The sequence below is a fragment of the Scyliorhinus torazame genome, unplaced genomic scaffold (assembly GCF_047496885.1).
Source record: "Scyliorhinus torazame isolate Kashiwa2021f unplaced genomic scaffold, sScyTor2.1 scaffold_894, whole genome shotgun sequence".
NCBI classification, from domain to species: Eukaryota; Metazoa; Chordata; class Chondrichthyes; order Carcharhiniformes; family Scyliorhinidae; genus Scyliorhinus; species Scyliorhinus torazame.
Genome location: NW_027308621.1, coordinates 65,413 through 86,000, shown reverse-complemented (window position 1 = coordinate 86,000; position 20,588 = coordinate 65,413). Strand labels below are relative to the sequence as shown.

Below are 20,588 nucleotides of genomic sequence, written 5' to 3'. Positions count from 1 at the left end.
CAGAAGTTAAAAAGGGAAACAAGGGTCAGACAAGGATTTAAAAGAGGTTCCTTACATTATTTTCTGCACTTGTTCGTGGCATTTTTAAAATTTCTGAACCCGGACCCCAATTTCTTTGGACGTCCACTGTACCTAACCTCTTTCCATTTAGAAAGTCCTTTGCTCTAAATCTTTTTTCGTTCAAAATGGATAACCTCACACTTGCTTACATTAAATTCCATCTGCCACAATTTTGCCCATTCACCTAATGTGTCAATATCTCTTGCAATTTTATATTCATCTAAGCCAGTGTTTTACAAATTTTTGTCCCAGGACCACTTTTACCAACTGGCTGACCGTGACCCACGACGGCCGACCTTCGTGACCCACCATTATTTCTTACCTGTGACAGGTGAGCCTGCTAGGTCCTCACAATCTCACTTGCTTTGTCATTCAATGTTACATTTCTGCTGAGGACTTCAGCTGACGATTTACGTTCTCGTTGCATCCTTTGAAAAAAATCAAGAGATTTGTCCTCGAACTCGCCATGCTTAGGCTTCAAATGCCTTTGAAGTTGAGAGTTTTAAATTTTCTCTTCCCAATATTTGCCTGCATATAACACACATGGGCTTTGCATTCTGATTTGCATTAGCACAATTAACAAAGCCACACTGCAAGAAATAATTTTTGTCCTGCTTTGTTCCCAATTTCAGTTTTCTCTTTGTTGGGTGTTCACCTGGAGCTCATACCATCATTGCTTTGTCCTGCTGTGGACTCTCCTGCGCAGCGCAGACCATCACTGCTTTGTCCTGCTGTGGATTCTCCAGAGCAGCTCTCCAGCAGATTTAGTTGTGAGATCGTGATCTGTGTGCCTCTGGCCCTCTCTTCCTGATTAAAAAATGATCCATTTTAAATTCTGCAGTCCTGGTGCTTGGTTTCTGGCAGCTGGGAAATACAGGAATCTCTACTCCATGACTTCGCGCCCAGAGCACGTGACATCAGTGTACGGGTTTGTTACCTGCTCTCTGCTGCAGCTTCTGGTGGAAAGATTCCATCGATTAAAACTTTTTAAAAATCTTCTCCTTGGACAGCGCGCACGTCAGAAAGAGGCAGTCTGCCCCACTGGACTGCGGACCTGCGCACGGCTACATCCGGTTGAGGGGCATGCATGGGACAGCCAGATTTTTAAAAGCTTGTCTCCACCGTTGAGAACTTTTTCCCCCACAATCGGGAACATTGCGACCGATCACACTGCAACACTCCCAACATCCACCCGCGAACCACCAGCGGGACACGACCCCGAGTTTGAAAAGACTGATCTGGGCTGTCTATAATGCCACCTATGTATCATCAGCAAATTTGGATTCATGACTTTCTATGCCATCATCCAAGTCATTAATGAATAATTGAATCCCAAACATAGATCCCTGTGGTACACCACTAGTTACCTCCTGCCCATTAACCCCACTCTCTGTCGGCTGACACTCAAATGAATTCCTAACCCTGTCAATAATTTGCCCTCAATTCCATGGGCTTCCACCTTAGTTAACAGTCTCTTATATGGGACTTTATCAAATGCCCTCTGGAAGTCCATATAAATGGCATCCATAGACATTCCCTTTCCACTACCTCAGTTACCTCTTCAAAGAATTCAATAAGATTAGTCAGGCATGACCTTCCCTTCACAAATCCATGCTGGCTCTCCCTGATCAACCTAAATTTTGAGTTGTTCAGTTACCCCACCCCTGATTATAGACTCCAGCAATTTCTCCACCAGAGATGATAGGCTAACCTGTCTATAATTGCCTGGTTTCACCCTTCTTAAAAAGTGAAGTCATATGCAATACACCTGAATCTATGGAACTCTTAAAGATTATAGTTAGGGCATCTACAATGTGCTCCCCTACTTCCTTTAACACCCTTGGATGGAAGCCGTCTGGTCCTGGGGATTTTTCACTCTTTAGTTCCATTAATTTTCTAGTTACTGATGCTGTTCTTGCGTCAATTGTATTAAGCCCTTGTCCTCTATTGACAATTAATTTTTTGGGGACTTCTGGCAAGTTATCCTCCTTTTCAACTGTAAATACTGAGGCAAAGTAATTGTTCAACATGCCTGCGAGTTCCCCATTATCGCTGACAATATCTCCATTTTCAGCTTTTATTGGGCCTACATTACTCTTCTCCCGCTTTCCCTTTATATAACTATAACATTTCTCATTCATTTTGATGTGCCCTGCAAGTTTCCTTTCATAATCCCTTTTAGCTGCTTTGTGATGCAATGCTGGTCTTTGTATCTATCTCATTTGTCCAGATCGGAGCTAAGTTTTGCATTTTTGTAAGCCCTTTTAGTTTTATGTTGTCCCTAACCTCTTTAGTTGTCCATGGCTGTTTTTGTTGTGAAGTAGAGCTTTATCCTCTCGGGTATATACTTGCTCTGTATCTCATTAAATGTTTCTTTATATAGCCTCCACTGATTTCAGTAATTTGACCCATTGACATCTTCCCGGTTTACCGTGGACAGTCTCTGTCTCATCCGATTAAAGTCGCCCTTACCCAAGTCTAAAATTCTCATATCTGAGAGGGGTTCCATTTTATTGGGCACTGACCATCAACTCTGAGCTGCAAATGTATTCATGGCAGCTCGCAATGGGATCTACCAGCTCCCACATCATGCAGCTGAAGCACATGTCTGCCCAACCAGCTCTACTTAGTTCATCAATTTTTAAAAGATTTAGTGCAGATTCCCGACCAGCCAGTCAGGTCACAGCTTACTTTTGACGTAATTTTTATAGATTTATTTTTGTTTTCAGTTAAATCCTTAAGCAAAACCCATGGGTCCGTTCCAGCCCCACTCCCTGGTGACGAGGCTGTGAATCTCCGAGATAGTTTATTTACACTCACAGCTCTGATACTGCACCCCTCTGCGTCCGTTCCAGCCCCACTCTGCAGTGACTAGGCCGCAACTCCCCAAGGCAAGTTAGTTATGCTCACAACTCCGATACTCCGCCCCGTGTTCCACTCCAGCCCTGTTTCCTGGTGGGTGACTAGGCCGTGAATCCCTGAAGTTATATATATTTACAGCTCACCTGACTACTCCGTCACTATGAGTTCACTTCAGCTATGCTCCATGGTAATCCCAGAGGTCAATTATTTATATTCTCAGTTCCGATATTCCGCCCCTGCGGGCTCGCTCCAGTCGCGTTCCCTGGTGACCGATCCCCAAGGTAAATTGTTTATACTCACATCTCTTGATACTCCACCCCTCTAGGTCTGCTCCAGCCCCTCGCCCCTTGGTCACTAGGCTGCAAATCCCCAAGCTAAGTTATTTATACTTACAGCTCCAATACTCTGCCTTTCTGAGGCCACTCCAGCCCCATCCCCAGCGACTAGTCTATGAATCCCCCAAGGAAAATTATTTATACTCTCAGCTCTGATACTCTGCCCCTTTGGGTGGTTTCCAGTTCCCACCTCCAGTGACTCGGCCACAGCTTGCTCTCTGGTGACTAGGCTGCGAATCCCCAAGGCAAGTTATTTACACTCTCGACTCCGCTCCAGCCCCGCTGCCTGGTGACTAGGCCGCAAATCTCTGAAGTTATTTATACTTACAGCTCCGCTACACTGCCTCTCTGAGTTCGCTCCAGCCACGCTCCTCAGTGACTAGGCGTCGAACCCCCAAGGTAAGTTACCCTCTTGTTGACTGACCCCACCCCTCATTGACAGACCCCACCCACTTCGACGACTGTCCCCGCCCTTCGTTGACCCCGCCCCCCCCGTTGACTGACCCCGCCCCCCTGTTCAAAGAACAAAGAAATGTACAGCACAGGAACAGGCCCTTCGGCCCTCCAAGCCCGTGCCGACCATGCTGCCCGACTAAACTACAATCGTCTACACTTCCTGGGTCCGTATCCCTCTATTCCCATCCTATTCATATATTTGTCAAGATGCCCCTTAAATGTCACTATTGTCCCTGCTTCCACCACCTCCTCCGGTAGCGGGTTCCAGGCACCCACTACCCTCTGCGTAAAAAAGTTGCCTCGTACATCTACTCTAAACCTTGCACCTCTCACCTCAAACCTATGCCCCCTAGTAATTGACCCTGCCCCCCGTTGACTGACCCCGCCCCTCGTTGACTGACCCCGCCCCCGTTGACTGACCCCACCCCCGTTGACTGACCCCACCCCCGTTGACTGACCCCACCCCCCCGTTGACTGACCCCGCCCCCCATTGACTGACCCCGCCCCCCCATTGACTGACCCTGCCCTCCCGTTGACTGACCCCGCCCCCGTTGACTGACCCCGCCCCCGTTGACTGACCCCGCCCCCGTTGACTGACCCCGCCCCCGTTGACTGACCCCGCCCCCGTTGACTGACCCCGCCCCCGTTGACTGACCCCGCCCTCCGTTGACTGACCCCGCCCCCGTTGACTGACCCCGCCCCCCTTGATTGACACTGCCCCCCCTTGACTGACACTGCCCCCCCTTGACTGACCCCGCCCCCCTTGACTGACCCCGCCCCCCTTGACTGACCCCACCCCCCTTGACTGACCCCGCCACCCCGTTGACTGACCCCGCCACCCCGTTGACTGACCCCGCCCCCCGTTGACTGACCCAGCCCCCGTTGACGGACCCCGCCCCCTCATTGACTATCCCCGCCCCCACATTGACTGACCCCGCCCCCTCATTGACTATCCCCGCCCCCACATTGACTGACCCCGCCCCCTTGTTGACTGACCCCGCCCCTCATTGACCCCGCCCCCTCGTTGACCCCGCCCCCTCGTTGACCCCGCCCCCTCGTTGACCCCGCCCCCTCGTTGACCCCGCCCCCTCGTTGACCCCGCCCCCCTCGTTGACTGACCCCGCCCCCTCGTTGACTGACCCCGCCCCCCTCGTTGACTGACCCCGCCCCCTCTGTGACTGACCCCGCCCCCTCGTTGACTGACCCCGCCCCCTCGTTGACTGACCCCGCCCCCTCGTTGACTGACCCCGCCCCCCTCGTTGACTGACCCCGCCCCCTCGTTGACTGACCCCGCCCCCTCGTTGACTGACCCCGCCCCCTCGTTGACTGACCCCGCCCCCTCGTTGACTGACCCCGCCCCCTCGTTGACTGACCCTGCCCCCTCGTTGACTGACCCCGCCCCCTCGTTGACTGACCCCGCCCCCTCGTTGACTGACGCCGCCCCCTCGTTGACTGACGCCGCCCCCCTCGTTGACTGACGCCGCCCCCTCGTTGACTGACGCCGCCCCTCGTTGACTGACGCCGCCCCCTCGTTGACTGACCCGCCCCCCCGTTGACTGACCCGCCCCCCCGTTGACTGACCCGCCCCCCCGTTGACTGACCCGCCCCCCCGTTGACTGACCGTGCCCCCCCGTTGACTGACCCCACCCCCCCGTTGACTGACCCCGCACCCCCGTTGACCGAACCCGCCCCCATTGACTGACCCCGCCCCCCGTTGACTGACCCCCCCGTTGACTGACCCCCCCGTTGACTGACCCCCCCGTTGACAGACCCACCCCCGCCCGTTGACTGACCCCCCCATTGACTGACCCCGCCCCCCGTTGACTGACCCAGCCCCCCCGTTGACTGACCCCGCCCCCCATTGACTGACCCCGCCCCCCATTGACTGACCCCGCCCCCCGTTGACTGACCCCGCCCCCCCCGTTGACTGACCCCACCCCCCGTTGACTGACCCCGTCCCCCGTTGACTGACCCCGTCCCCCGTTGACTGACCCCGTCCCCGTTGACTGACCCCGCCCCCCGTTGACTGACCCCGCCCCCCGTTGACTGACCCCGCCCCCCGTTGACTGACCCCGCCCCCCGTTGACTGACCCCGCCCCCCGTTGACTGTCCCCGCCCCCGTTGATTGACCCGGCCCCCCGTTGATTGACCCCGCCCCCCGTTGACTGACCCCGCCCCCCGTTGACTGACCCCGCCCCCTATTGACTGACCCCGCCCCCCCGTTGACTGACCCCGCACCCCGTTGACTGCATCCGCCCCCCGTTGACTGACCCCGCCACCCCGTTGACTGACCCCGCCCCCATTGACTGACCCCGCCCCCGTTGACTGACCCCGCCCCCATTGACTGACCCCGCCCCCATTGACTGACCCCGCCCCCGTTGACTGACCCCACCCCCTTGACTGACCCAGCCCCCCCGTTGACTGACCCCGCCCCCCCATTGACTGACCCCGCCCCCCGTTGACTGACCCCGCCCCCCGTTGACTGACCCCGCCCCCCGTTGACTGACCCCGCCCCCCCATTGACTGACCCCGCCCCCCCATTGACTGACCCCGCCCCCCCATTGACTGACCCCGCCCCCCCATTGACTGACCCCGCCCCCCCATTGACCGACCCCGCCCCCCGTTGTCTGACTCGTCCCCCCCATTGACTGACCCCGGCCCCCCGTTGACTGACCCCGGCCCCCCGTTGACTGACCCTGGCCCCCCCGTTGACTGACCCCGCCCCCCCCGTTGATTGACCCCGCCCCCCCATTGACTGACCCCGCCCGCCCGTTGACTGACCCCGCCCCCATTGACTGACCGCGCCCCCCTCTTGACTGACCCCGCCCCCCTGTTGACTGACCCCACCCCCCCGTTGACTGACCCTGCCCCCTTTTTACTGACCCCGCCCCCTGTTGACTGACCCCGCCCCCCTGTTGACTGACCCCGCCACCCCGTTGACTGACCCCGCCACCCCGTTGACTGACCCCGCCACCCCGTTGACTGACCCCCGCCACCCCGTTGACTGACCCCGCCACCCCGTTGACTGACCCCGCCACCCCGTTGACTGACCCCGCCACCCCGTTGACTGACCCCGCCACCCCGTTGACTGACCCCGCCACCCCCGTTGACTGACCCCGCCACCCCGTTGACTGACCCCGCCACCCCCGTTGACTGACCCCGCCACCCCGTTGACTGACCCCGCCACCCCGTTGACTGACCCCGCCACCTGACCCCGCCACCCCGTTGACTGACCCCGCCACCCCGTTGACTGACCCCGCCACCCCGTTGACTGACCCCGCCACCCCCGTTGACTGACCCCGCCACCCCGTTGACTGACCCCGCCACCCCGTTAACTGACCCCGCCACCCCGTTTTTATTAAAATAAATATTTTATTGAAAATTTTTGGTCAACCAACACAGTACATTGTGCATCCTTTACACAATATTATAACAACACAAATAACAATGACCTATTTTATAAACAAAAAATGAATAAATAATAAATAACAAAAATGAAAACTAACCCTAATTGGCAACTGCCTTGTCACAAGTAACACTCTCCAAAAATATAATTTAACAGTCCAATATATAATTATCTGTAGCAACGACCTATACATACTATACAGTATATATTAACAACCCTGAGAGTCCTTCTGGTTCCTCCTCCCCCCCCCCCCCCCACTCCACCCCCCCCCCCCCCTCCCCCCCCCCCCCCCCGATCCTGGGCTGCTGCTGCTGCCTTCTTTTTTCCATTCCATCTATCTTTCTGCGAGGTATTTGACGAACGGTTGCCACCGCCTGGTGAACCCTTGAGCCGACCCCCTTAGAACAAACTTAATCCGCTCTAGCTTTATAAACCCTGCCATGTCATTTATCCACGTCTCCACCCCCGGGGGCTTGGCTTCTTTCCACATTAACAATATCCTGCGCCGGGCTACTAGGGACGCAAAGGCCAAAACATCGGCCTCTCTCGCCTCCTGCACTCCCGGCTCTTGTGCAACCCCAAATATAGCCAACCCCCAGCTTGGTTCGACCCGGACCCCCACTACTTTTGAAAGCACCTTTGTCACCCCCATCCAAAACCCCTGTAGTGCCGGGCATGACCAAAACATATGGGTATGATTCGCTGGGCTTCTCGAGCACCTCGCACACCTATCCTCCACCCCAAAAAATTTACTGAGCCGTGCTCCAGTCATATGCGCCCTGTGTAATACCTTAAACTGAATCAGGCTTAGCCTGGCGCACGAGGACGACGAGTTTACCCTGCTTAGGGCATCTGCCCACAGCCCCTCCTCGATCTCCTCCCCCAGCTCTTCTTCCCATTTCCCTTTTAGTTCATCTACCATAGTCTCCCCTTCGTCCCTCATTTCCCTATATAGATCTGACACCTTACCATCCCCCACCCATGTCTTTGAGATCACTCTGTCCTGCACCTCTTCTGTCGGGAGCTGCGGGAATTCCCTCACCTGTTGCCTCGCAAAAGCCCTCAGTTGCATATACCTGAATGCATTCCCTTGGGGCAACCCATATTTCTCGGTCAGCGCTCCCAGACTCACGAACTTCCCACCCACAAACAGATCTTTCAGTTGCGTTATTCCTGCTCTTTGCCACATTCCATATCTCCCATCCATTCCCCCCGGGGCAAACCTATGGTTGTTTCTTATCGGGGACCCCCCCAAGGCTCCAGTCTTTCCCCTATGCTGTCTCCACTGTCCCCAAATCTTCAGTGTAGCCACCACCACCGGGCTTGTGGTGTAGTTCCTCGGTGAGAACGGCAATGGGGCTGTCAACATAGCCTGTAGGCTAGTCCCCCTACAGGACGCCCTCTCTAATCTCTTCCACGCTGCTCCCTCCTCCTCTCCCATCCACTTACTCACCATTGAAATATTAGCGGCCCAATAATACTCACTTAGGCTCGGTAGTGCCAGCCCCCCCCCTATCCCTGCTACGCTGTAAGAATCCCTTCCTCACTCTCGGGGTCTTCCCGGCCCACACAAAACCCATGATGCTCTTTTCAATCCTTTTAAAAAAAGCCTTCGTGATCACCACCGGGAGGCACTGAAACACAAAGAGGAATCTCGGGAGGACCACCATCTTAACCGCCTGCACCCTCCCTGCCAGTGACCGGGATACCATATCCCATCTCTTGAAATCCTCCTCCATTTGTTCCACCAACCGCGTTAAATTTAACCTATGCAATGTGCCCCAATTCTTGGCTATCTGGATCCCCAGGTAACGAAAGTCCCTTGTTACCTTCCTCAACGGTAGGTCCTCTATTTCTCTACTCTGCTCCCCTGGATGCACCACAAACAACTCACTTTTCCCCATGTTCAATTTATACCCTGAAAAATCCCCAAACTCCCCAAGTATCCGCATTATTTCTGGCATCCCCTCCGCCGTCTGCCACGTATAGTAGCAAATCGTCCGCATACAAAGATACCCGGTGCTCTTCTCCTCCTCTAAGTACTCCCCTCCACTTCTTGGAACCCCTCAACGCTATCGCCAGGGGCTCAATCGCCAGTGCAAACAATAATGGGGACAGAGGGCATCCCTGCCTTGTCCCTCTATGGAGCCGAAAATATGCAGATCCCCGTCCATTCGTGACCACGCTCGCCATCGGGGCCCTATACAACAGCTGCACCCATCTAACATACCCCTCTCCAAATCCAAATCTCCTCAACACCTCCCACAAATAATCCCACTCCACTCTATCAAATGCTTTCTCGGCATCCATCGCCACTACTATCTCCGTTTCCCCCTCTGGTGGGGGCATCATCATTACCCCTAACAGCCTCCGTATATTCGTGTTCAGCTGTCTCCCCTTCACAAACCCAGTTTGGTCCTCGTGGACCCCGCCACCCCGTTGACTGACCCCGCCACCCCCGTTGACTGACCCCGCCACCCCCGTTGACTGACCCCGCCACCCCGTTGACTGACCCCGCCACCCCGTTGACTGACCCCGCCACCCCGTTGACTGACCCCGCCACCCCCGTTGACTGACCCCGCCACCCCGTTGACTGACCCCGCCACCCCGTTGACTGACCCCGCCACCCCGTTGACTGACCCCACCCCCCCGTTGACTGACCCCGCCCCCCGTTGACTGACCGACCCGTGACTGACCCCGCCCCCCGTGACTGACCCCGCCCCCCGTGACTGACCCCGCCCCCCTGACTGACCCCGCCCCCCTTGACTGACCCCGCCCCCCTTGACTGACCCCGCCCCCCTTGACTGACCCCGCCCACCCTTGACTGACCCCGCCCCCCTTGACTGACCCCGCCCCCTTGACTGACCCCGCCCCCCTTGACTGACCCCGCCCCCCTTGACTGACCCCGCCCCCCTTGACTGACCCCGCCCCCCTTGACTGACCCCGCCCCCCCTTGACTGACCCCGCCCCACCTTGACTGACCCCGCCCCCCTTGACTGACCCCGCCCCCCTTGACCGACCCCGCCCCCCCTTGACCGACCCCGCCCCCCCTTGACCGACCCCGCCCCCCCTTGACCGACCCCGCCCCCCCTTGACCGACCCCGCCCCCCCTTGACCAACCCCGCCCCCCCTTGACTGACCCCCCCGTTGACTGACCCCGCCCCCCCTTGACTGACCCCGCCCCCCTTGACTGACCCCGCCCCCCTTGACTGACCCCGCCCCCCCTTGACTGACCCCGCCCCACCTTGACTGACCCCGCCCCCCTTGACTGACCCCGCCCCCCTTGACCGACCCCGCCCCCCCTTGACCGACCCCGCCCCCCCTTGACCGACCCCGCCCCCCCTTGACCGACCCCGCCCCCCCTTGACCGACCCCGCCCCCCCTTGACCGACCCCGCCCCCCCTTGACTGACCCCCCCGTTGACTGACCCCGCACCCCGTTGACTGACCCCGCACCCCGTTGACTGACCCCGCCCCCCTGTTCAAAGAACAAAGAACAAAGAAATGTACGGCACAGAAACAGGCCCTTCGGCCCTCCAAGCCCGTGCCGACCATGCTGCCCGACTAAACTACAATCTTCTACACTTCCTGGGTCCGTATCCCTCTATTCCCATCCGATTCATGTATTTGTCAAGATGCCCCTTAAATGTCACTTTCATCCCTGCTTCCACCACCTCCTCCGGTAGCGAGTTCCAGGCACCCACTACCCTCCGCGTAAAAAACTTGCCTCGTACATCTACTCTAAACCTTGCCCCTCTCACCTTAAACCTATGCCCCCTAGTAATTGACCCCGCCCCCCGTTGACTGACCCCGCCCCCCATTGACTGACCCCACCCCCCCGTTGACTGACCCCGCCCCCTGTTGACTGACCCCGCCCCCCCCGTTGACTGACCCCCCCGTTGACTGACCCCGCCCCTGTTGTCTGACCCCACCCCCCATTGACTGACCCCGCCCCCTGTTGACTGACCCCGCCCCCCCTTGACTGACCCCGCCACCCCGTTGACTGACACCATCCCCCATTGACTGACCCCGCCCCCCCGTTGACTGACCTCGCCCCCCCCGTTGACTGACCCCGCCCCCCCGTTGACTGACCCCGCCCCCCGTTGACTGACCCGCCCCCCTGTTGACTGACCCCGCCCCCCCGTTGACTGACCTCGCCCCCCCCGTTGACTGACCCCGCCCCCCGTTGACTGACCCGCCCCCCTGTTGACTGACCCCGCCCCCCGTTGACTGACCCCGCCCCCCGTTGACTGACCCCGCCCCCCCATTGACTAACCCCGCCCCCGTTGACTGACCCCGCCCCCGTTGACTGACCCCGCCCCCCCGTTGACTGACCCCGCCCCCCGTTGATTGACCCCGCCCCCCGTTGACTGACCTCGCCCCCGTTGACTGACCCCACCCCCCCCGTTGACTGACCCCACCCCCCCGTTGACTGACCCTGCCCCCTGTTGACTGACCCCGCCCCCTGTTGACTGACCCCGCCCCCCCATTTGACTGACCCTGCCCCCCGTTGACTGACCCCGCCCCCCCGTCGACTGACCCTGCCGCCCGTCGACTGACCCTGCCGCCCGTCGACTGACCCCGCCGCCCGTCGACTGACCCCGCCGCCCGTCGACTGACCCCGCCGCCCGTCGACTGACCCCGCCGCCCGTCGACTGACCCGCCGCCCGTCGACTGACCCGCCGCCCGTCGACTGACCCGCCGCCCGTCGACTGACCCCGCCGCCCGTCGACTGACCCCGCCGCCCGTCGACTGACCCCGCCGCCCGTCGACTGACCCCGCCCCCCGTCGACTGACCCCGCCCCCCGTCGACTGACCCCGCCCCTCATCGACTGACCCCACCCCCCCGTCGACTGACCCCCCCCCGTCGACTGACCCCAACCTCCCGTCGACTGACCCCAACCCCCCCCCGTCGACTGACCCCAACCCCCCCCCCGTCGACTGACCCCAACCCCCCCCCCCCGGTCGACTGACCCCACCCCTCCGTCGACTGACCCCACCCCCTCGTCGACTGACCCCACCCCCTCGTCGACTGACCCCACCCCCTCGTCGACTGACCCCACCCCCTCCTCGACTGACCCCACCCCCTCCTCGACTGACCCCACCCCCTCCTCGACTGACCCCACCCCCTCCTCGACTGACCCCATCCCCTCCTCGACGGTCCCCCTCTCCCACGTCGAGGGTACCGCCCGCTGATCGAGGGTCACCCACCCGCTGGTCGAGAGTCCCCAGGTTCCCCACCCCGACGCTCCGCTCCCCTGAAATCTGCATCCTTCTCCGAGGGATTTAAATACTAATAACAGGGAAGAGATTCCAAAAGAAGTTAAACCAGCACCCAGCAAAATGTCATTTAACAAGTCCAGCAGCAGCTGTAGGGATGGCTGTCACTCCTGAGTTTTGTTCAGTTTGGGTTTTCTGAGGCAGCAGTCAGAGGGTTGAGAGATTTTAGTGAGTGAGTATGTGGACCCCCACACACGCTCTGGATCATTGGAAAGGAGGGGGAATGATTGAATTCTGAATATTAGACTCTTCCAGCCCACACTGTGCTATCTCACCCATCTGGAGCCTCCTGTGGGCAGGCATTGCAATGTCCAAGTTCCTGGACTCCCTACATTTCTCTGCAAGCAGTCTCAGCCTATTGCAAACCAGCAGATTTGCACAGTGTCAGCTGCAGAGTCAATAGCAGGGCAGGAAACACCATCTGTGGATACAGGAAACTCCTTATATGGAGCACAGGAATCTCCAGATATGGGCCTTCCTGAGCAAACGGAAATTTCCGCTTGAGCTGGCTAATGGAATACAGAGTCATGTGACAGCATGTATTTTAAAAACGGGGGGGGGGGGGGGGGTGGTGTTGTTTGGGCTGACACACCTAGTCTCTCAGGATATGCTAACGATTCTCCACAGCAAACAGCTAGAGTGAACACGAGGCTGCAAGAGGAGGAGATGGGGAGACAGAGCGTGGGAGTAAAGAGCAGAGAGAGGAGATGGAAGTGGCTGCTGCTGAGGCTGGAGCCCAGCCAAGTGTTGATGTCAGCAGTAGTTGCAGTGTTTTCATAGTCCACAGGGGCAGCCATTACACAGCTTCTGCAGCCAGGCAGTCTCTCTCACAGACACTTAACACCTTCCCCTCCAGGATGGTGTGCTGAAATGGCAAACCTGCCATAATACAGAAACCAGGGATACCTCGAAATGTTTTAATGCCAGTGAGGTATTATTCAAGTACAGCCAGAGTAGTAATGTAGGAAACACTGCAGACCAAAATGTGCCCAGGAAACTCCCACAAACAGTAACGCTACAATTAGCAAGAATGGCAATCGGAGTGAGAACAGCAATCTCAATTCATTGCATGTTCTGGTACAATGCCCAAACGTCACGCCACCATGTCAGACCCAGCGACACGTCGTCACATCATGCGCACATTGCGTCATCCTGTCACATCCCGTCGCCTTCACATTCCATGCCCACTTACCCCTCTCCATTTCCATCACTTCACACCAAGTTAACACTTTCACAGTTTCCCAACTGTCAATTAACCCTCTGTCACAGCACCAAATCTGCTTATGTCACACCATCCATTATTGCAAACCCACCAGGGTTACTGGGAGTTGGGGGAGGGGTCTGAAATTTTTATTTTCCTTCACTCTCAGGAATTTTTAGCATTACTAGTATGGCATCACAGTCAAACTTATAATCTAGTCTGATACTCCAGCCTGCACCTACAGAGCATCAGCACTGAGTGAGCCCTCCAGAGTCGGAGGGTCAGTGCTGAGTGAGTCCTCCACAGTCGGATGGTCAGTACTGAGCGACCTCTGCACTCTTGGAGCATCGGTCCTGATCGACCTCTGCACTCTCGGAGCATCAGCCCTGAGCAACCTCTGCAGTCGGAGAGTCAGTCCTGAGCGACCTCTGCACAGTCGGAGGGTCAGTCATGAGTGACCCCTGCACAGTCGGAGGGTCAGTAGTGAGGGAGTCCTACACAATCGGATGGCCAGTACTGAGCGATACCTGCACTCTCGGAGCATCAGTCCTGAGCAACCTCTGTACAATCGGAGAGTCAGTCCTGAGTGACCTCTGCACAGTCGGAGGGTCAGTAGTGAGGGAGTCCTACACTGTCGGATGGCCAGTACTGAGCGACCTCTGCACTCTCGGAGCATCAGTCCTGAGCTACCTCTGCACAGTCGGAGCATCAGTACTGATGGACCTCTGCACAGTCTGCATCAGTCCCGAGTGACCTTTGCACAGTCGGAGAGTCAGTCCTGAGCGACCTATGCACAGTCGGAGAGTCAGTCCTGAGTGACCTCTGCACTCTCGGAGAGTCAGTCCTGAGCGACCTTTGCACGTCGGAGAGTCAGTCCTGAGCGACCTATGCACAGTCGGAGGGTCACTCCTGAGTGACCCCTGCACAGTCGGAGGGTCAGTAGTGAGGGAATCCTACACAATCGGATGGCCAGTACTGAGCGACACCTGCACTCTCGGAGCATCAGTCCTGAGCAACCTCTGTACAATCGGAGAGTCAGTCCTGAGTGACCTCTGCACAGTCGGAGGGTCAGTCCTGAGTAACCTCTGCACAGTCGGATGGTCAGTAGTGAGGGAGTCCTACACTGTCGGATGGCCAGTACTGAGCGACCTCTGCACTCTCGGAGCATCAGTCCTGAGCTACCTCTGCACAGTCGGAGCATCAGTCCTGATGGACCTCTGCACAGTCTGCATCTGTTCTGAGTGACCTTTGCACAGTCGGAGAGTCAGTCCTGAGCGACCTTTGCACAGTCGGAGAGTCAGTCCTGAGTGACCTCTGCACTCTCGGAGAGTCAGTCCTGAGCGACCTCTGTACAATCGGAGAGTCAGTCCTGAGTGACCTCTGCACAGTCGGAGGGTCAGTTGTGAGAGAGTCCTACACAGTCGGATGGTCAGTACTGAGCGACCTCTGCACTCTCGGAGCCTCAGTCCTGATTGACCTCTGCACAGTCGGAGCATCAGTCCTGAGCGACCTTTGCACAGTCGGAGCGTCAGTCCTGAGCGACATTTGCACAGTCGGAGAGTCAGTCCTGAGCGATCTTTGCACAGTTGGAGAGTCAGTCCTGAGCGACCTCTGCACAGTCGGAGGGTCAGTCCTGAGTGACCTCTGCACAGTTGGATGGCCAGTAGTGAGAGAGTCCTACACAGTCGGATGGTCAGTCCTGAGCGATCTCTGCACAGTCGGAGCATCAGTCCTGAGCGACCTCTGCACAGTCGGAGAGTCAATCCTGAGCGACCTTTGCACAGTCGGAGCATCAGTCCTGATCGACCTCTGCACAGTCGGAGCATCAGTCCTGAGCGGCCTTTGCACAGTCGGAGAGTCAGTCCTGAGCGACCTTTGCACAGTCGGAGAGTCAGTCCTGAGCGACCTCTGCACAGTCGGAGGGTCAGTCCTGAGTGACCTCTGCACAGTCGGAGGGTCAGTAGTGAGGGAGTCCTACACAGTCGGATGGTCAGTACTGAGCGACCTCTGCTCTCTCGGAGCATCAGTCCTGAGCGATCTCTGCACAGTCGGAGCATCAGTCCTGAGCGATCTCTGCAGAATATGAGCATCAGTCCTGAGCGACCTCTGCACTCTCGGAGCATCAGTCCTGAACAACCTCTGCACAGTCGGAGAGTCAGTCCTGAGCGACCTCTGCACTCTCAGAGCATCAGTCCTGAGCGATCTCTGCACAATCGGAGAGTCAGTCCTGAGCGACCTTTGCACAGTCGGAGGGACAGTCCTGAGCGACCTTTGCACAGTCGGAGAGTCAGTCCTGAGCGACCTCTGCACAGTCGGAGGGTCACTCCTGAGTGACCTCTGCACAGTCGGAGGGTCAGTAGTGAGGGAGTCCTACACAGTCGGATGGCCAGTACTGAGCGACCACTGCACTCTCGGAGCATCATTCCTGAGCGATCTCTGCACAGTCGGAGAGTCAGCCCTGAGCGACCTCTGCACTCTCGGAGCATCAGTCCTGAGCGATCTCTGCACAGTCGGAGAGTCAGCCCTGAGCGACCTCTGCACTCTCGGAGCATCAGTCCTGAGCGATCTCTGCACAATCGGAGAGTCAGTCCTGAGCGACCTCTGCACTCTGAGCATCAGTCATAGAATCATAGAATCATAGAAGTTTACAGCATGGAAACAGGCCCTTCGGCCCAACCAGTCCATGCCGCCCAGTTTTTACCATTAAGCTAGTCCCAGTTGCCCGCACTTGGCCCATAACCCTCTATACCCATCTTACCCATGTAACTATCTAAATGCTTTTTAAAAGACACAATTGTACCCGCCTCTACTACTACCTCTGGCAGCACATTCCAGACACTCACTACCCTCTGAGTGAAGAAATTGCCCCATCTGGGCCCTTCTGAATCTCTCCCCTCTCACGTTAAACCTATGCCCTTTAGTTTTAGACTCCCCTACCTTTGGGAAAAGATGTTGACTATCTACCTTATCTACGCCCCTCATTATTTTATAGACCTCTATAAGATCACCCCTAAGCCTCCTACGCTCCAGGGAAAAAAGTCCCAGTCTATCCAGCCTCTCCTTATAACTCAAACCATCAAGTCCCGGTAACATCCTAGTAAATCTTTTCTGCACTCTTTCTAGTTTAATAATATCCTTTCTATAATAGGGTGACCAGAACTGCACACAGTATTCCAAGTGTGGCCGTACCAATGTCTTGTACAACTTCAACAAGACGTCCCAACTCCTGTATTCAATGTTCTGACCAATGAAACCAAGCATGCAGAATGCCTTCTTCACCACCCTGTCCACCTGTGACTCCACCTTCAAGGAGCTATGAACCTGTACTCCTAGATCTCTTTGTTCTATAACTCTCCCCAACGCCATACCATTAACTGAGTAGGTCCTGGCCTGATTCGATCTGCCAAAATGCATCACCTCACATTTATCTAAATTAAACTCCATCTGCCATTCGTCGGCCCACTGGCCTAATTGATAAAGATCCCGTTGCAATCCCAGATAACCTTCTTCACTATCCACTGTGCCACCAATCTTGGTGTCATCTGCAAACTTACTAACCATGCCTCCTAAATTCTCATCCAAATCATTAATATAAATCACAAATAACAGTGGACCCAGCACCGATCCCTGAGGCACACCACTGGTCACAGGCCTCCAGTTTGAAAAACAACCCTCTACAACCACCCTCTGTCTTCTGTCGTCCAGCCAATTTTGAATCCAATTGGCAACATCACCCTGGATCCCGTGAGCTTTAACCTTCTGCAACAACCTACCATGCGGTACCTTGTCAAAGGCTTTGCTAAAGTCCATGTAGACAACGTCTACTGCACTGCCCACATCTACCTTCTTGGTCACCCCCTGAAAAAACTCAATCCTGAGCGACCTCTGCACAGTCGGAGAGTCAGTCCTGAGCAACCTCTGCACAGTCGGAGGGTCACTCCTGAGTGACCTCTGCACAGTCAGAGGGTCAGTAGTGAGGGAGTCCTACACAGTCGGATGGCCAGTACTGAGCGACCTCTGCACTCTCGGAGCATCAGTCCTGAGCGACCTCTGCACAGTCGGAGCATCAGTTAGGATTGACCTATGCAAGTCGGAGCATCAGTCCTGAGCGACATTTGCACAGTCGGAGAGTCAGTCCTGAGCGACCTTTGCACAGTCGGAGAGTCAGTCCTGAGCGACCGCTGCACAGTGAGAGGGTCACTCCTGAGTGACCTCTGCACAGTCGGAGGGTCAGTAGTGAGGGAGTCCTACACAGTCGGATGGCCAGTACTGAGCGACCTCTGCACTCTCTGAGCATCAGTCCTGAGCGACCTCTGCACAGTCAGAGCATCAGTCCTGATTGACCTCTGCACAGTCGGAGAGTCAGTCCTGAGCGACCTTTGCACAGTCGGAGAGTCAGTCCTGAGCGACCTTTGCACAGTCGGAGAGTCAGTCCTGAGCGACGTTTGCACAGTCGGAGAGTCAGTCCTGAGCGACCTCTGCACAGTCGGAGAGTCAGTCCTGAGCGACCTCTGCACAGTCGGAGGGTCAGTCCTGAGCGACCTCTGCACAGCCGGAGGGTCAGTAGTGAGGGAGTCCTACACAGTCGGATGGCCAGTACTGAGCGACCTCTGCACTCTCTGAGCATCAGGCCTGAGCGACCTCTGCACAATTGGAGAGTCAGTCCTGAGCGACCTCTGCACTCTCGGAGCATCAGTCCTGAGCTACCTCTGCACAGTCAGAGCATCAGTCCTGATTGACCTCTGCACAGTCGGAGCAACAGTCCTGAGCAACCTTTGCACAGTCGGAGAGTCAGTCCTGAGCGACCTTTGCACAGTCGGAGAGTCAGTCCTGAGCGACCTTTGCACAGTCGGAGAGTCAGTCCTGAGCGACCTCTGCACAGTCGGAGGGTCAGTACTATGTGAACTCTACACAGTCGGAGGGTCAGTAGTGAGAGAGTCCTACACATTCGGATGGTCAGTACTGAGCGACCTCTGCACTCTTGGAGCATCAGCCCTGAACAACCCCTGCACAATCGGAGAGTCAGTCCTGAGTGACCTCTGCACAGCCGGATGGTCAGTAGTGAGGGGGGAGTCCTACACAGTCGGATGGTCATTACTGAGCGACCTCTGCACTCTCGTAGCATCAGTCCTGAGCAACCTCTGCACAGTCGGAGCATCAGTCCTGAGCAACCTCTGCACAGTCGGAGCATCAGTCCTGTTTGACCTCTGCAGAGTCGGAGCATCAGTCCTGTTTGACCTCTGCAGAGTCGGAGCATCAGTCCTGAGCGACATTTGCACAGTCGCAGAGTCAGTCCTGCGCGACCTCTGCACTCTCGGAGCATCAGTCCTGAGCAACCTCTGCACAGTCGAAGGGTCAGTAGTGAGAGAGTCCTACACAGACGGATGGTCAGTACTGAGCGACCTCTGCACTCTCGGACCATCAGTCCTGAGCATCCTCTGCACAATCAGAGAGTCAGTCCTCAGCGATCTCCGCACAGTCGGAGCATCAGTCCTGAGCGACCTCTCCACAGTCGGAGGGTCAGTAGTGAGGGAGTCCTACACAGTCGGATGGCCAGTACTGAGCGACCTCTGCACTCACCGAGCATCAGTCCTGAGCGGCCTCTGCACAGTCGGAGAGTCACTCCTGAGCGACCTTTGCACAGTCGGAGAGTCAGTTCTGAGCGACCTCTGCACAGTCGGAGCATCAGTCCTGAGCGGCCTTTGCACAGTCGGAGAGTCACTCCTGAGCGACCTTTGCACAGTCGAATGGTCAGTTCTGAGCGACCTCTGCACTCTCGGAGCATCAGTCCTTTTGACCGCTGCACAGTCGGAGCATCAGTCCTGAGCGACCTTTGCACAGTCGGAGAGTCAGTCCTGAGTGACCTTTGCACAGTCGGAGTGTCAGTCCTGAGTGACCTCTGCACAGTCGGAGGGTCAGTAGTGAGAGAGTCCTGCACAGTCGGATGGTCAGTATTGAGCGACCTCTGCACTCTCGAAGCATCAGTCCTGAGCAACCTCTGCACAATCAGAGTCAGTCCTGAGCGATCTCCGCACAGTCGGAGCATCAGTCCTGAGCGACCTTTGCACAGTCGGAGGGTCAGTTCTGAGCGACCTCTGCACAGTCGGAGGGTCAGTCCTGAGCTACCTCTGCACAGTCGGAGTGTCAGTCCTGAGTGACCTCTGCACAGTCGGAGGGTCAGTAGTGAGAGAGTCCTGCACAGTCGGATGGTCAGTATTGAGCGACCTCTGCACTCTCGGAGCATCAGTCCTGAGCATCCTCTGCACAATCAGAGTCAGTCCTGAGCGATCTCCGCACAGTCGGAGCATCAGTCCTGAGCGACCTTTGCACAATCGGAGGGTCAGTCCTGAGCTACCTCTGCACAGTCGGAGGGTCAGTAGTGAGAGAGTCCTACACAGTCGAATGGTCAGTTCTGAGCGACCTCTGCACTCTCGGAGCATCAGTCCTTTTGACCGCTGCAAAGTCGGAGCATCAGTCCTGAGCGACCTTTGCACAGTCGGAGAGTCAGTCCTGAGCGACGTTTGCACAGTCGGAGAGTCAGTCCTGAGCGACCTCTGCACAGTCGGAGAGTCAGTCCTGAGCGACCTCTGCACAGTCGGAGGGTCAGTCCTGAGCGACCTCTGCACAGCCGGAGGGTCAGTAGTGAGGGAGTCCTACACAGTCGGATGGCCAGTACTGAGCGACCTCTGCACTCTCTGAGCATCAGGCCTGAGCGACCTCTGCACAATTGGAGAGTCAGTCCTGAGCGACCTCTGCACTCTCGGAGCATCAGTCCTGAGCTACCTCTGCACAGTCAGAGCATCAGTCCTGATTGACCTCTGCACAGTCGGAGCAACAGTCCTGAGCAACCTTTGCACAGTCGGAGAGTCAGTCCTGAGCGACCTTTGCACAGTCGGAGAGTCAGTCCTGAGCGACCTTTGCACAGTCGGAGAGTCAGTCCTGAGCGACCTCTGCACAGTCGGAGGGTCAGTACTATGTGAACTCTACAC

The 20,588-nt window shown here is 56.8% G+C and overlaps 1 long non-coding RNA gene across 1 annotated transcript; it reads left to right on the top strand.

Moving 5' to 3' along the window:
* Positions 1 to 238: 238 nt before the first annotated feature.
* On the top strand, positions 239 to 893 carry LOC140406818 (uncharacterized). Its single transcript, XR_011939318.1, has 2 exons — positions 239 to 391; positions 693 to 893. It is a non-coding gene; the product is annotated as an uncharacterized lncRNA (long non-coding RNA).
* Positions 894 to 20,588: the final 19,695 nt, after the last annotated feature.